Source organism: Loxodonta africana, chromosome 13, assembly GCF_030014295.1.
Source record: "Loxodonta africana isolate mLoxAfr1 chromosome 13, mLoxAfr1.hap2, whole genome shotgun sequence".
NCBI lineage: Eukaryota > Metazoa > Chordata > Mammalia > Proboscidea > Elephantidae > Loxodonta > Loxodonta africana.
The window spans coordinates 95,301,892-95,319,567 of NC_087354.1; the positions used below are offsets into that span (position 1 = coordinate 95,301,892).

A 17,676-nucleotide genomic window follows, 5' to 3' on the forward strand; every position below is an offset into this window, starting at 1 on the left:
GGGAACCCCATGAGGCATCTCTGCTCTGTCCTACTGGGCCGCTCTGAGATGTAAATCAACACTACAGAAACTTATTTTTTTTGTGTGTGTTTATTTTTTATCTGAAACAGTGTTTGAAATTGAAAAAAAAAAAACAGAGAATCCCTTTTTTTGGTCGTTTTTCTGAATGTGAATGTTCTGTGATGATATTTAAGACATAGTCTATAAAAATAAATTCGATATTGGACAGAAATAGTTCACACTACTTTTGATTAAGATTAATTTCTTGCTTACCTTTATTGACTGAGTTAAAAGTCAGATAAAAAAATGAAAATATAAGTTTTTGTAATGGTTATTGAAACAGAGGTTAGCCACCTTTAACAAATAAAGTTGCTATAAATATTTCTTTAGAGGATTTTGTGTATATAGGTTTCATTTCTCTATGGCGAAAAGACATAGTGAGACTATTGGATCATATAATAAGTATACAATTAACTTTATAGGAAACTACCAACAAATTTTCCAAAATAGGAATTTCCAAAACTGCATTCACACCAGAAGCATATGAGTGTTCTAATTGCTCTGAATTCTTGTCAGCATTTTATATTATCAGGTTTGTTTATGTACATATGCTATTCTAATAAAGGTCTAAAAAAAAATCTGCTGTCAAGTTGATTCCGATTTATGGCAACCCCACATATTACAGAGTAGAACTGCCGTTCTAGAAGGTTTTCTTTGGCTGTACTTTTTACAGAAGTAGATTGTCAGGCCTTTCTTTCCTGACCCTGATGAGTGGGTTTTGAACCACCAATCTTTGGGTTAGTAGTCAAACACGAATCATTTGCACCACCTAGGGATCTTAGTAACTGTCTACTGGTATCGTTTTATTTTTCATTTTCTATTTTCTATTCCTTAATCAAAATTGGTGTGATCACTGTTCATGGCCTTATTTTCCATCTGTATATTTTCTTCGAGAAGTGCCTGTTCAAACTTTTTGCCAATATTAAAAATTTTTTTTTTTATTCTTATTGTTTAGTTTTGGAAATTCTGTATATATATTCTAAGGGGCCCTGTTAGCACAAGTGTTAAGTACTTGGCTGCTAACCAAAAGGTCGAGGATTCAAACCCAAGAGTGTCTCCCTAGGAGAAAAGAATTTTTGTTCATATACTGATTACAGCCTAGAGAACCCTATGGGGCAGTTCTGTTCTGTCGTATAGGGTCATATGCATGTGAAAGCTGGACAATGAAAATGAAAGGCAGAAGAAGAATTGACACATTTGAATTGTGGTATAAGTGAATAATACTGAATACACCATGGACTGCGAGAACAAATAAGCCTGTCTTGGAGTAAGTACAGGTAGAACGTTCCTCAGAAATGAGGATGGCGAGACTTTGTCTTGCTTACCTTGGGCATGCTATCAGGAGGGGCCAATCCCTGGAGAAGGACATCATGCTTGGTAAAGGGTTTCATATCCCAAACTTTCTTCCCCCTGCATGAGACAGTGAGAACGAAAGGACCTCACAGTTTCTCTCTCACTGCATTCCGTTTCTAATAGCTTCAGGAGTGATCTACTTTCTGCTTGGAAATTTTTATGGAATTATTTTTTGTTATTATATTCTCATTTCTTTTATACTTCCCTTGTCTCTAATAATGTCCATTAGATTTTTTTATAGTATTTGATAGTCATAGGAGAAACTTGGTGATTTATTTCTTGTTCCTTGCTCTTGATCAGGGTACACTTTTTCCTCTTGGGTTTGTCATCAAAGATGTTACATATCACCTCTCTTTTGTTCTGAGTAAGGAGTAGTCCTGCACTTCCCTCCCCACTTGAGCTCGGTATGTCCGTGTAAACTTGGATGTAATTGACTGCTTTTACTTCTGGGCAAAAGCTTTCAAAGCAGATGAAATCTTCAGCACGTTCTTTTTAAATTAACTCATGGAGACAGTTCGTAGTTTTGGGGGGGGATCTGTTGCCTTCGTATAAGAAAGATTCATTAGGTAAGTTTAAAATCCTGGAATGGAGTAAGGCTAATTATAAAACAGAAGAAGGGAAACAGCACAAGCAACTAACTACTATCATTTTTATATTCACGTGAACACAGATTTATTGTTCCATTTTCTTGATTTCATGGAAAACACAGGTTAATTGTAATAAAATTGTAATAAAATAAGGACAAAATATTCAGGGGAAAAAAAACTAAAGAAAAATAATAGAAAATTTACTCTGGAATATTCTTAATTGACATTTGATGATATATTTCCATTCATCATTTTCAATGTGTATCTGTGTGTGTGTATGCTGTGTACAAGGTAGGTGTGTGATATCTATTGTTTTTATAGCAGGTACTTTTTTTTAATGAGTTCCCTTTTTTATTTTTTTTTCTTATCATCTCCAGAAAGCTAAAACAAAACAAAGCAAAATCAAAAACTTGTGACTAACCTCATGCTTTTCTAATTATATATACATATTTTAATATCTATTTTCTCAAACCATAGGATTGTACTATACAGAAAACTTTAATCTGATATAAACATAAATCATGCCGAATGTTCAGTGGCATTGATATACCATCATAATTTAAAATGGATGTCACAGCTGTATGGACATTCTTGGAAATGAATTAAATGCCTCCTGATGAGTGATATAACAAATTACATATTACAACAGATTAAATTAAATCAGCTCCTGCAAAAGTTCCTATTGAGGGAGGACATTGCACAATGAAATTATAGAATTACTAATGCAACAATCTGCTATCAGCTGATACAGGTATTATATAAGTTGAACAGAAAGGTCTGACAACATTACATGCAATTTTTAACTTGGAAATAATTGCCATTTTATAGAAAGACAAGGTATAAACCATTTAAATTGGATTAAAAAATATGTGATAAAGCAATTCTTATACAACTAACTTATTTTTTACTGAAGTGAATTATTTACATAGCAATTTTCTCAATGTCATTATGACATCTTTGTTCCTTAAACTATATATCAGGGGATTAAACATAGGAGTTAGGATAGTGTAGAAAAGAGAAAGCACTTTGTCAGTTCCCTCTGAGTGTCTAGTGTTGGGTCTTAAGTATGTAATAATGCCTGATCCAAAGAATAACATCACAACCATAAGATGAGACGAACAGGTAGAGAAGGCTTTGGCTTGGCCTGTGGCTGATGGAAACTTCAGGATGATGGAGATGATTTTACTGTAGGAGCCAAGTATCAACAGAAATGAAAACATGCCAAATAACACAGCAACTGTGTAGACCAACATCTCATTTACAAAGGTGTCCCCACAAGCCAGCTTGAGTACTGGGGAAATGTCACAGAAAAAGTGGTTGATTTGGTTAGATCCACAAAAAGGCAAAGAGAAAATCTGATACGTCTGCCCTATCTGAACTGGGATTCCAGTGATCCAGGAGCCAGTCACCAACTGGATACAGACCCTGTGGTTCATGACTAGAGGATACTACAGAGGGTTACAAATGGCCACATAGCGGTCATAGGCCATCACTGCCAGGAGGAAACACTCGGTGGCTCCAAATATAAGGACAAAGCACATCTGTGCAGCACAGGCACCTAAGGAAATTGTTCTTCTCTGAGTCCCAAGATTCATCAACATTCTGGGGAGAGTAGCTGATACATAGCAGATTTCCAAGAAGGAAAAATTTGCCAGGAAAAAATACATAGGGCTCTGGAGAGCAGGATCCATTTTTGTTATTAGGAATATGGTGCCATTGCTCATCAGGATAACAACATAGATGATTAAAAACAATCCAAAAAGGAACCACTGGAGATGGGGTATGTCAGCAAAGCCCAAGAGAACAAATTTCACCACTTCAGTTAGATTATCTTCTGGTGGCGTTTCTTGACGATTCATCTGTGGAAAATGTGAATTTACATGGGTGTTTCCTTTACCTTCCTGTATCTCTTTGCCTCTTCTCTAAATTGGATTGAGGTGTCTGGGTTGGATTTCATGCATCACTGCAATTGTTGGAACTTTAAGAATGATAGTAGTTATGTATGTCCCAGGACCTCCTGTTAAATCATAGTAAACTGTCCCCTCACATTTATTTTAAGATCATTTCACTATGCTTTTGGATCACAGCCCTGGGTAGATATTCTATACCTTACTCAGCACAGCACTGCAGCAATTGGTAACTGCTGGAGATGGACCCTCGGCTTTGCCACCTAACCTCACTTTAAATTAATTGCACGCCTTGACAATCCCATTGTACTTCTGTATGCATCTTCTCAGTCAAACTTGTCTAACACTGTATCATAAACTGTCTTCTAACACATATTTTCAACTGCCTAGGTCGATGTTTTCTTTTCCTATCCGTTGATGATTTTAAGCCTGTGCCTGTACCCATTGCCACGGAGTTGATTTCAACTCACGGCAACCCTATGGAGTCTAGAGAACTGCCCCATAGGGTTTCCAAGTAGCAGTTGGTAGGTTTGAACTACCAACATTTTGGATAGCAGCGAGCTCTTAACCATTGTGCCACCAGGGCTCCTTTAAACATATAGGTTCTCAGAATACAGTTCATATTAGATAGTTCAGAATGAAAATTTTGAGAGTATTTTATTTTTCACAGGTGAATAAAACAAATATCTTTTGGTAGGATATTAAGTGGACATGAGGATTTTATTCAGGGAAGTTGGCCTGGGAACATTGATTCAGATACAAATAATAAATGTGGTCACCCTGGAAAAGCAAAGGCAGCATGGAGAATATTTGTTACCTGTGTATATGTGTTTGGGACAGGAGAAGGAAAGATATGGGCTGTTATGTTATACCCATTGTGCTGTGTACACCCACCATTATTTTTGTTGTTCTTCAAAAAAGCAACACTTGAGATAACTGTTTCTAAGCTCACTTTTCTTTAACTATAAGGATATTGAGACTCACTAAGTGTGGGTCATTCTTCCAATCGCACATACTTCTTTTTATTGCAATTCAGCATCTACCTTTTTTTTTTTTTTTTTAGTGGACCTGAATTTGAAGTCTGTCTTTGTGATTTATTATCTTTGTAACATGAAGCAATTATTTGAAGTTTCAAAAGTTTACTTCTTTGTTTCCGAGAATTAAATAATACTGGTAAAATAAAACACCTACCTACCAGTTTTAAATTGTTGACTTTTTGGTTATGTTTCTGTAACTATAATTATGATAGTATGTTCTTTAAGTCTGTAGCCCTAGAATTTAATAGATTGCCTGGTTAAGTAGGTATTTGATAAAGTGGTTTTGATTTCCTTTGTGGGCAAGTGTTTTTCCCACCATTCCTTTTCATCAGGGACAGCACAAGGGCTAGTCAGTGAAGCTCCTAAGGTGCAAAATTAAAGAGGCATTCTGGGCCATCCTTGCACTTGCACAATCCTGAAAGTGAGTGCCTCCGTAAATTTTGCAATAGGCAAAGTGCCTCTTGCCTCACCCTGTTTTTCATCTGTCCATCCTAATGGGTTTGCACCTTGTCCCCTAAGGATAGTAGAATTATGGCATCATGGTAAAAAAAAAAAAAATGCTGAGGAGTTGATTCCAACTAATAGTGACAGTACAGGATAGAATAGATCTATCCCATAGGGTTTTCAAGGCTGTAAATCTTTAGGAAAACCAGCTATCATGCCTTTATTCCATGGAGCAGCTAGAGATTTCGAACCATTGACTTTTTGACGAGCAGCTGAGCACTTAACTACTGTGCCACCAGGGCACTGTGCCATGGTTATATAACAGGATTTCCCAGATGGACTGGGATTGAATTATAGCTCCAACACCTAGCTGTGTGATGACTTGGTGCAAGTTAATCTTCCTGTCTCACAGTTTGCTCAGGTGTTAAATGGCTAGCAACTACACCAACATTTAGTGTTGTTATGGGAATTAAAACTTTTAATGTAAGTAAAGCACCTTGAAGAAGTCCTGGCATTTATAAAAGGCTATTATTATTATCTAGAGGGCACTGGGTTTACTGTTGTTATTAACAGTTACTTATTATTATGACCATCCATACATAATTATTTTTATTAAAACTAATTTTAGTTTATTCTTCAGAATGTTACTCAGTATGCTATACAACATGAACAATACTCTCTAATTTATTTTCCTTTTATGTCACAGCATTATTGTTGGCATGAAGTGAGACCTGAAAACAAAACCATTCAAGTCTCAAGTTGCAATTTCTCCATGAATTCTCTGCTAATATTAGAGTTTATACCATTATCTCTATTTTGTGGACTATGATACCTATAGTACCCATCACTGTACAGCACTTAGAACTGCAATTCGGTTAATAGCTTTTGTATGCATTTTCTTTTATTGGTACTAAATGATCTGAGAGGTAAATGCTGTGACTATTTTCCTACTCGAAAGCAACATAGATCCTAGAAAATAGATGTTCACCTAATATGGTACTCAGGATTTGATTCTGAACTGAAGTAAAGGAATACACATTATCAAAATGAAAGCATCACTCTTAAGAGGGAAAGAAGAATTAAGACTCGCAAAAGGACAAAAGAATCGAATCTTTATGTATTACTTTACTAAAAAATAATTAAATCCATGTTAATTGAATAAAATGACTTTGAGTGATAAGTGAGATAGCATTTCTAATTATACTAACTCAACTCTTTGGTGATGACCTTATCCATATATAGCATTAAATATGTAGATTTGTCTGTGTTTTTCTTAAAAGAACAGGGTAGAAAGAGCAGAGATTTACCCTGTGTATGCTCCCAAAACTGTCTATATTACTCTTCTTTATTGAAAATGTTTAAGTTCTTATTACTTAAAGGGAAATAAAACTTAATGTTATCATATTTTTAATTCAAATCTAAGCATCCATTCCCTGGAAAAAATCCAAATGATTAAGGAACGTGTAAAAATATTCTGAAGGAGTCCTGGTGGTACAGCGGTTAAGTGCTCAGCTGCGAACCAAAACTTCAGTGATTCAAAACCACCAGCTGCTCTGTGGGAGGAAGATGTGGCAGTCTGCTCCCATAAACATTTACAGCCTTGGAAACCCTGTGAGGCAGTTCTGCTCTACCTGATATGGTCATCATGAGTCGGAATTTACTCAGAGGCAATGGGTTTGGCTTTGTTTAACAGTATGCTGATTCAGTTAGCTATTAGCCACTGTCAATGTCCTCAATCTACCTAAACCTCGTCTATGTTTGTATTTTTGATATAAATGAAGAACATAAACCCTGAAAGTAAATTTCAAAAACAGTATGAGCTTAAAACTTTGTATTATTTTGCAAATTCTTTTTTTTTAATGTGCTTTAAACGAATGTTTACAGAGCAAACTAGTTTCTCATTAAACAATTAGTACACATACCGTTTTTTGACATTGGTTGCCAGCCCCAGGATATGCCAACACTCTCCCCTTCTTGACCTTGGATTCCTCATTATGAGCCTCCCTGTCACCTTCTGCCTTCTCGTCCTTGCCCCTGGGCTTGTGAGCCCATTTAGTCTCATTTTGTTTTGTGGGTCTGTCTAATCTTTGGCTGAAGGGTGAACCTCAGGAGTGACTTCATTACTGAGCTATAAGAGTGTCAGGTGGCCGTACTCTCAGGTTTTCTCCAGGTTCTGTCAGACCAGTAAATCTGGTCTCTTTTTTTTTTTTTTTGTGAGCTAGAATTTTGTTCTGCGTTTTTCTCCAGCTCTGTCCAGGACCCTCTATTGTGATCCCAGTCAGAGCAGTTGGTGGAGGTAGCCAGGCACCATCTAGTTGTTCTGGACTTAGTCTAGTGGAGGCTGTGGTAGTTGTGGTCTGTTAGTCGTTTGGACTACTTTTCCCTTGTGTCTTTGGTTTTCTTCATTCTCCCTTTCTCCAGAAGGGGTGAGACCAGTGGAGTATCCTAGACAACAGCTCACAAGCTTTTAAGACCCTAAATGCTACTCACTAAAGTAGAATGTAGAACATTTACTTTATAAATTACATCATGCCACTTGAGCTAGATGTTCCTCGAGAACATGTATAACATCAAATACGTTAAGATTTGACTACGTTATTCTCAAGAGAACAGGGTAGAAAGAACAGAGATTTACCCTGTGTATTCTCCCAAAACTATGTTATTCTTCTTTCTTGAAAATTTTTAAGTTCATATTACTTAAAGGAAATAAAACAATGTTATCATATTTTTATTTGAAATCTAAGTATCCATTCCCTGGGAAAAATCCAAATGATTAAGGAATGCATAACAATATTCTGACTATGTCGTGGTGGCACAGTGCCTAAGTGCTTGGCTGCTAACCAAAAGGTCGGTGATTCAAACCCACCAGCCACTCTGTGAGAGAAAGATGTGGCAGTCTGCTTTCATAAAGATTTAGAGCCTTAGAATCCCTATCAGGCAGTTCTACTCTACCCTGTAGAGTCCTGAGGAGTTGGAATCCACTCAAAGGCAATAGATTTGGATTTGGTTAACAATATCCTGACTCAGCTAGATATTAATCACTGTCAATGTCCCCAGTCTACCTAGATCTCAGCTATGTTTGTATTTTTGATATCAATTAGAAACTTAAACTCTGAAATTAATTTGAAAAGCAATATGATCTTAAAACTTTATTATTTTATAAATTCTTTAACTTAAAAATATAATTTTCTTTAAAATAAAATTTTCTTGGATTCTTCAATGATTATAAATTTATTCCATGAATTGTTTTACTTTAAATAGCTTTTTAAAATATCACCAGAACTAAAATACATAAATATAATTGTATTTTGCTACCAAGTCTTTGCAAGATATGAAGTTTTCCTATTATATTATTTAGTATTCTATCAAAAACATAGTTTTTCAAATTTTCAGTGTTTCAAAGTAGTTTAATACCACCATTTAAAATAATTGTTTATGTTCAATTCTATTTTATAGAGTCAGAAATATAAAGGAGTTGCTTTAATAAAATGGCACATTTGTTAGTTTATATTATTAATTTTAATAATATTGTAAACTGAAGTTGAGTATTAATAAAAAGTTCATATTTACCTTTATTATTTGGGATTATAGCAGCCCTGGTGGTGCAGTGGTTACAGTTCTCAGTTCCTATTCAAAAAATCTGGAGTTAGAACCCACCTGCTGCTCATGGATGAAAGTTGTAGCAGTTGGCTTCTGTAAAGAGTTACAACCTTGGAAACCCTATGGGGCAATTCTCCTCTGTCCTGCAGGGTTGATATGGGTAGGAATCAAACTTGGTGGCAGTGGGTTTGAGTTTTGGTCTATTTGTGATAATCTTGTTCCTTCCTCACTGAAGAGGGTTTATGTACTTAAGTATTTAAATTACTTTGGCTGAAACAACTTGTTTTGTCAGTGGTATTCAATCCACCTTTAAAACAGTCCTTTCAGTTTGAACCTGCAATGCTCTTTAAATACAAAATAGTTATCTCTGCCCTCTGGGACCTCTTCTACCTGACACAGTTAATTTTCTAATTAAACGAATCTCTGGCACTCTCTGATTTAGTGTATTTATTTATTTTTCTCAGATAGCTCTCACTCTAACCAGAATACTCTTCCTCTGCAGCCTCTCAGTGGAATAGAGTGTACAGAAAGTTTTATTTCATAGACTTGAATAGGGTCCTGGAGTGCCCTTAACGGAGCAATTCATTGGAGGCCATCCAAAATTGACACAAATCCAATTCTCACCGTATCTCATGACTGCTTCTCATGGGCCCTCTCTTCCTGTTAAATTGAGCTCCTGTCACATTTTCCTCAAGTTATTTTGCTTATTTTCTTCTCTGAAACGGAAACCTTGATCAAAATTCAGAGAGTAGTCTCTGTTTTTACCTATATATATATAATTTTTACCTATATATATATAATACCATATAATATATAAATTATTTCTTCAAGACTTCCTGGCAAAGTGAGAAATGGTTGTTGGATATATTAAATCTAGTTTAAAAGTATTTTTTTCCCCAAGAGTAATTCAACAGGGAGACTTTTTTCTTTCCTTGCAGCATTCTACTATCTTCCCCCAACTTCATTCCTTCTGTGAACCCACATTTAAGGTGTGAATCATATTAACTTCCCTTAGGAGAATATAAGCTTCTGATGCAATTCCAGCTGAGATGAGAGGCAAGATTGCAGGACAATAGTCAGTCTATTGTTATAAAATTCTTCCCCTTCAAATCTTCAAATATGAGGGACATTTAGGTAGTATGAACTTTAAGATCATAAGTCAGCTTGACTGGTCCATGATTCTCAGTGGTTTGGCAGTTATGATGTAGTTTCGCAGTTGTATAATGTTGTAATCACTTTCATGACCAGATCTGATATAATGTGATCACCTCCTTGATGGGATCTGCTGTGAGTCACCAATCAATTAAACGGGAGTTTCCTTGGAGGTATGGCCTGCATCCAATACCTGTGGACATTCTGCCGAAGCTCCCTGGATTTGCACTGCCCTGGATCCAGCATTCAGCTCATCAGAATCTAACCTCCAGTTCTTTTGACTTGGGTCAGCAGCCTGCCGACTTACCTGCTGATTTTGGATTCATCAGCCTTCCTAGCAGTGAGCAATCAGCCTGCCCTCTGATCTGTGGTTCTTGGGTTCATCAGCCCCTGACTCCTGACCCAGGGACTTGGGGTTTGCTAGCTTCTACAATTGTGTAAAAAATTTCCTATATATTATATATAGACAGAGAAATTTATCTCAAGGACATTATATATATAGTATATATGCTTCTCTGTCTTTGTTTCTCTATAGAACGCAGCCTGAGACAGGTAGTTTAAGAATATTGGTTTGAAACCATATTTCCCCTTGTGAAAATATGTTACTTCCTATAATTTAGCAAATAGTGATTGCTAAGTGTTTAATTACTTCCAACTTCAAGGTTAGTAGTGGAATGTATATATATTTTCATGATTAATCTACAGGTTGTATAAAGTATCTATCTATGGTGGAATATATATGTATTTCACCACCAAACTAAAGATTGTATAAAGTTTATATCTATCTATCTATCTGCATATTTTTCTATATATCTCCCAGAAAGAGAAATCCTATAATATTACAATATTAGAGGTTGATTAGAGAAGTTAATTGAGAGGTATCTGGAACTATGACCTTTAAAACGTGGAAGGTGAGTGAAGAGTGGGTGGTGAAAAAGACCTTCCATGGGAATCAAGTGTGGCAGAGCACAGCAATAGGGTGAAATGGCAGGCAGGCCTGAACTACAGTAGGGGCACATCCCAGAAGTCACCAAGCTAAAAGGAAATTCTAAAGTCTCACAATTTGCACAGGGTTATATTGTGCATTTGTAGGCTGAAATTGACTGGTATTAGCTGCTTTGAATCAGACAATTGTGTGGTCTACTTTGTGGGGAATGACAAATTGAAGAGGAATGGTTTTGCATTCATCATCAAAAAGAACATCTCAAGATCTATCCTGAAGTACAATGCTGTCAGTGATAGGATAACATCCGTATGCCTACAAGGGAGACAAGTTTATCAGACCATTATTCAAATTTACACACCAACCACTAAGGCCAAAGATGAGGAACTTAAGACTTTTGCCACCTTCTGCAGTCTGAAATTGATCAAACATGCCATCAAGATGCATTGATAATTACTGGTGATTGGAATATGAAAGTTGGAAACAAAGAAAAGTCATCAGTAGTTGGAAAATATGGCCTTGATGATAAAAAAATGCCAGAGATCACATGACAGAATTGTACAAGATGAACAACTTCTTTATTGCAAGTACCTTTTTGCAACAACATAAACAGCGACTATACACTTGGACCTCACCAAACTGAATGCATAGGAATCAAATAGACTACATCTGTGGAAAAGCTCAATATCATCAGTCAGAACGAGGCCAGGGGTCAACTTTGGAACAGACCATCAATTGCTCATATGCAAGTTCAAGTAGAAGCTGAAGAAAATTGGAACAATCCACAAGAGCCAAAGTATGACCTTGAGTATATCCTATCTGAATTTAGAGACAATCTCAAGAATAGATTTGACGAGTTGAACACTAATAACCAAAGACCATTCTATCCTGGACCATCTATTATGACCCCAGTTGATTACCAATTACATCAATTTCAGACTGCAGAAGTTGGAAAAAAATCTTCAGTTGCTTCATCTTTGGGATTAGTGGTTGGTGCATAAATTTGAAAAATAGTTGTATTAACTGGTCTTCCTTGTAGAGGTGTATATATTGTCCTATCACTGACAGTATTGTACTTCAGGATAGATCTGGAAATGTTCTTTGTAACAATGAATGCAATGTCATTCCTGGCATAGTAGGCCATATGATTGTCCTATTCAAAATGGGCAGTCCATTTCAGCTCATTAATGCTTAGGATATCGATGTTTATGTGTTCCATTTCATTTTTGATGATTCCCAATTTTCCTAGATTCATACTTCATACATTCCACATCCAGATTACTAATGGATGTTTGCAGCTGCTTCTTCTCATTTGAGTCTTGCCACATCAGCAATTGAAGGTCTTGAATTGAATAAACATCCACGTCATTAAGGCAGACTCAACTTTCAGGAGACAGCTCTTCCCCAGTCCTCTTTTGAGTGTCTTCCCCCCGAGGGGCTGGCTCATCTTCTGGTACTATACCAATGTTTTGCTGGTATTCATAAGGTTTTCACTGGTTCATTCTTTTCAGAAGTAGATCACCAGGTCCTTCTTCTCGTTCTTAGTCTAGAAGCTCAGCCAAAACGTGTCCACCACGGGGGACCCTACTGGTATTTGAATTTCAGTGGTATAACTTCTAGCATCGCAGCAACACACAAGCCCCACAGTACAACAAACTGATAGACCTGTGGGGGTTCTACCTTTTAGTCCCCCCAAAACTGATGTATTTGCCAAGTAAAAAACACATTCACCCATCATATAACAGCAAATGTCTTAAATTGACTCCAAAGCCAAAATCCAAAAATTCCTCTTCGTCTGTGAAATCTAGAATACAAGTTTTCTTCTTCCAAAGTACAATGGTGGAACAGGACTAGCTAGACATTTATATTACAAATAGAAGAAATTGGAGGAAAATAAGAGACAATAGGCACCAAGCAGGTCAACAGAACACATTATATTAGCCCTCAAGATGTGAAAATAATTCTCTGTTCTCTGAGACCATTTAGGCCATGCTCTTGCTGTCCACACCCTAGATATTGGCCACGCTTTTCAGGTTTTGGGTGGAGGCCCCTCAGCCCTAGGCTTCAGTTTCTTTTTCTAGGGCCGGTGAAACCGTAACTCTGCTCCCTCAAATTTGGGTGGCCCCATTCTCCTAGTCCATCTGAGAGGCAACTCCACCCTTAGGGACACCAGAGGTTGTGGCAGAGACTGAGGCAGCTGTGCTTCCTGTGTTCTTGTCTTTTCATCTTCTGCTTCCTGATTCCTTGGCCTCTTGGTTCCTCCAGCCTTACTGCCCACATCTGCCCTGCTGGGGCAAGTGTTCCAAAGCTCTTTAGGTACACTGATAAGTTCCTGGAGGTGCTCCACTCCTCCTGTAAACTTCAGCTGGAAGGCACTTAGCTCTCTTGATCCTTGGGTCAGCAAGCCTACCTCCACCTGTAAGTGCTCGGAGACACCCCACTCTGCCAGGAAGCTTCCTGCCAAAGGCACTCATTTCTCTCCATATGTGGGTGGACACTAGTGCTGTATCACATTTGTTTCCTGGTGCTGTCACTGTCTCTGAGCAGCTACTGACTCTTGTCAGCCTCTGTCTCTCGGCAGCTACCATACCTCTGCTGCTTCTCACCTTCTGTACCATCTCCAGTGTAATAGTTCCCCTCATTTCCTTCTGAGACCTGACTAGAATTTTCTTTGATGTCCATAATTCCACCAGTACTCCTTTCAAAGCAATCTAGGCTTTCAGTATTAAGCACTTTAAAAAGTTTCCAGCCTCTAACCATTTACAGTTTCAAAAAAGCTTCTATGTTTCAGATATCTGTTAGACAACAACCCACTCCTGGTACCAAATTGTGTCTTAGTTATCTACTGTGGCTATAACAGAAATACCATAAGTGGATGGCTTTAACAAACATAAATTTATTCTTTCATGGTCTAGTACTCTAGAAGTCCAAATTCAGGGCAGCAGCTTCAGGGGAAAAGCTTTCTCCCTGTGTCAGCTCTGGGGGAAGTTCCTTGTCATAAATCTTCGCTGGTCAAGGAACATCTCTGCAGAGGAACCCCGGGTCCAGAGGATGTGCTATTCTCCTGGCTCTTGTATCGTGGTGGTATGAGACTCCCCTGTCTTCCTGCTCACTTCTGTCTTTAATATCTCAAAAGAGATTGACTTAAGGCACAACTTAATTTTGTAGATTGAGTCCTGCCTCATTAACATAACTGCCTCTAATCCTGTCTCATTAATGTCATAGAGGTAGGATTCACAACACATTTAAAAATCATATCAAATGACAAAATGGTGGAGAATAACACAATATGGGCTGTCTTAGCCCTTGTGGCGCAGTGGTTAAGCATTCGGCTCTAACCAAAAGGCCGGCAGTTCAAGTCCATCAGCCACTCCTTGGAAACCCTGTGGGGCAGTTCTACTCTGTCCTATAGGGTCATTTTAAGTCAGAATCGACTTAAAGGCAATGGGTTTGGTTTTGGAAAGCCTGGTTGCATAGTGGTTAAGTGCTATGGCTGCTAATCAAAAGGTTGGCAGTTTGAATCTACAAGGTGCTTACTGGAAACTCTATGTGGCAGTTCTACTCTGTCCTATAGAGTCACTACAAGTTAGAATCGACTCAAAAGCAAAGGGTTTTTTTTGTTGTTGTTGTTTGTTTTTAATCATCTAATGTTGCTATAACAGAAATACAAAGAGAAATTTATTTTCCCATAGTCCAGTAGGCTAGAAGTCCAAATTCAGGGTTTCAGCTCCAGGGAAAGGCTTTTTGTCTCTGTTGGCTCTGGAGGAAGGTCCTTGTCATCAATCTTTCCCTGGACTAGAATCTTCTCTGTGCAGGAATCCCAGGTGCAAAGGATGAGCTCTGCTCCCTGCACTGCTTTCTTGGTGGTATGAGGCCCTTCCCCACTCCCCCCCCCCTTTGCTTCCCTTTCCTTTTTATCTCTTGAGAGATAAAAGGTAGTGGAGACCACATCCCAGGGAAACTCCCTTTACATTGGATCAGGGACATGACCTGGGTAAGGATGTTACGATCCCACCCTAATCCTATTTTACATAAAATTACAAGCACAAAATGGAAGAAAATCACACAATACTGGGAATCATGGCCTAACCAAGTTGACACATATTTTTAGGGGACACTATTCAATTCATTACCCTGGGAATCACAGCCTAGCCAAGTTGACACACATTTTTGGGAGACACAGTTCAATGCATAACACCCAGCATCCTTGAAACCTGAAGTAATTGCTGTTTTATGTAAATCAGATTTCACAGTGGGAACTGAATTAAGACACCTAACTACAATGGGGCTGAATGGACCCTGTGGTGGTAGGAGCCAAGTGTTGGCATTGAATAAACAAAGACAAGGCAGATGTAGTTACCGCAATGAACAGCAGGGTCAAAGCAGTAATCAGAATAGTCTGATTTGTATGGACTTGTGGCGTTGTCTACTTGTCATGATGTCCCTAGGAGTGGAATAGATATTTACTTGACCTGTACAAGCAGAAGAATTTTAGGTCAAGTGAACAGCAGTCTAACCTGAATCCTCAAAGTTGAGAGTCACAGCACATCAATCAATTCCCGTTCTTGAGTGAGTTTATGGACCCACAACTCCTTGAATGAAGGAAGGCTAGGCCTCGTTCCCTTGAGGAAGTACCCCATTACACTGGCAAAATTTACGCTGTTAATCTTTCTACCACCCTCCCCAAAGGAATCTACAACCTTTCACAAGAGATACTGTTCACTGGGGAAAAGGAAATAATCAAATTTTTTGGAATTACTGGATACTGGTTCTGAACTGACTCTAATTCCAAGAGGCCCAAAATGTCACTGTGGCTTACCAGTCAGAGTAGGGGCATACGGAAGTCAGGTTACTAATGGAATCTTAGCTCATGTCCGTCTCACAGGAGGTTCAGTGGGTCCATGAATCCATCAAGTATTGATTTCTCCAGTTCTAGAATGCATAATTGAAATAGATATACTCAGCTACTGGCAGAATACTCACATTGGATTCCTGACTAACAGAATAAGGAGCATTATTAGAAAAAGCCAGGTAGAAGCCATTAAACTCCCTTACCTAGTAAAACAACAACAAAAAAAATTAGTGAGCCCAAAACAATACCACATTCCTGGAGGGATTGCAGAGATTACTGCCACCATCAAGGACCTAAAAGATGAAGAGGTGGTGATTCCCACCACATCCCCAACCAACTCACTTATTTGGACTGTGCAAAAAACAAAACAACAACAAAAAAACAGATGGATCTTGGAGAATGAAAATGGATTATTGAAAACTTAACCAGGTGGTGACTTCAATTGGAGCTGCAGTTCCAGATGTGGCTTCATTGCTTGAGCAAATTAATACATCTGGTACCTGGTATGCAGATATTGATCTGGCTAATGCCTTTTTCTCCATGCCGTTTTTGAAGGACCACCAAAGGCAGTGTGTCTTCAGCTGGCAAAGCCAGCAATATACCTTCAGTGTCCTATCTCAGTGATATATCAACTCTCAAGTCCTATGTTATAATTTAGTCCACAGGTACCTTGATTGCCTTTCCCTTCCACAAGATATAACACTGGTTGTCATGGATTGAATTGTGTTCCCCCAAAATATCCATTATCTTGGCTAGATCATGCTTCCCTTGTATGATTGTCTACAATTTTCCCTTCTGGTGTGATTCCCCTATGTGTTGTAAATCCTATCACTATGATGTAATAAGATGGACTAGTGGCAGTTATATTGATGAGGCCTAAAAGATTAGGTAGTGTCTTAAGCCAATCTCTTTTGAGATATAAAAGGCAGAAGTGAGCAGAGATATTTGGAGACCTCATACCACCAAGAAAGAAGCATCGGGACCAGAGTGTGTCCTTTATACCTGGGGTTCCTGCACAGAGAATCTCCCAGTCCAGGGAAAGGCTGATGCAAAAAGACCTTCCTCCAGAGCATACAGAGAGAGAAAGCCTTCCCCTGGAGCTGACGCCCTGAATTTGGACTTATAGCCTACCAGACTGTGAGAAAATAAATTTCTCTTTGTTAAAGCCATCCACTTGTAGTATTTCTGTGACAGCAGCACTAGATGACTAAGACAGAACTTGGTACCGAGAGTGGGGTGCTGCTCTAACAGATTCCTAAATGTGGAAGAGGTTTTGAAACAGTGAAAGCATAGAGGAGCAGTAGCAACAGAGGGCCAGCAGCAGCAGAGAACTGGCAACAGCAGAGAACCTGCAGCCACAGAGAAGTGCCAGCCACAGAGAACCAGCAGCATCAGAGCCAGGAGACCAGTGCCAGACAGCATTGGAGCCAACTCAAGGAGTGAGAGAGCTGAATGCCTGGGTACAGGAGACTTCTTGATGGAGTCGGGTGCCTCCAGGCACTTACTCGTGGAGCTACAGAGCTGTGGAACACTTGTCCCATCAGAGCAGGTGCAGGCGTGAGGCCTGAGGAGCCAAGAGACCAAGAATCCAGGAAACAGGAGCTACAGAGACAGGAGCACAAGAAGCCAAGTTGCCTCAGTCTCAAAAGCTATGGCTATGACCTCAAAGGTTTCAAAGAGTAAAGTCATGGCCTCTGGTGTTTCCAAGAGTGGAGGTGCCACTCAGATGGACTAGGAGGGT

At 38.6% G+C, this 17,676-nt stretch overlaps 1 pseudogene; it reads right to left on the reverse strand.

Moving 5' to 3' along the window:
• Nucleotides 1–2,917: 2,917 nt before the first annotated feature.
• On the reverse strand, nt 2,918–16,477 carry LOC100665753 (olfactory receptor 10AG1-like; annotated as a pseudogene).
• Nucleotides 16,478–17,676: the final 1,199 nt, after the last annotated feature.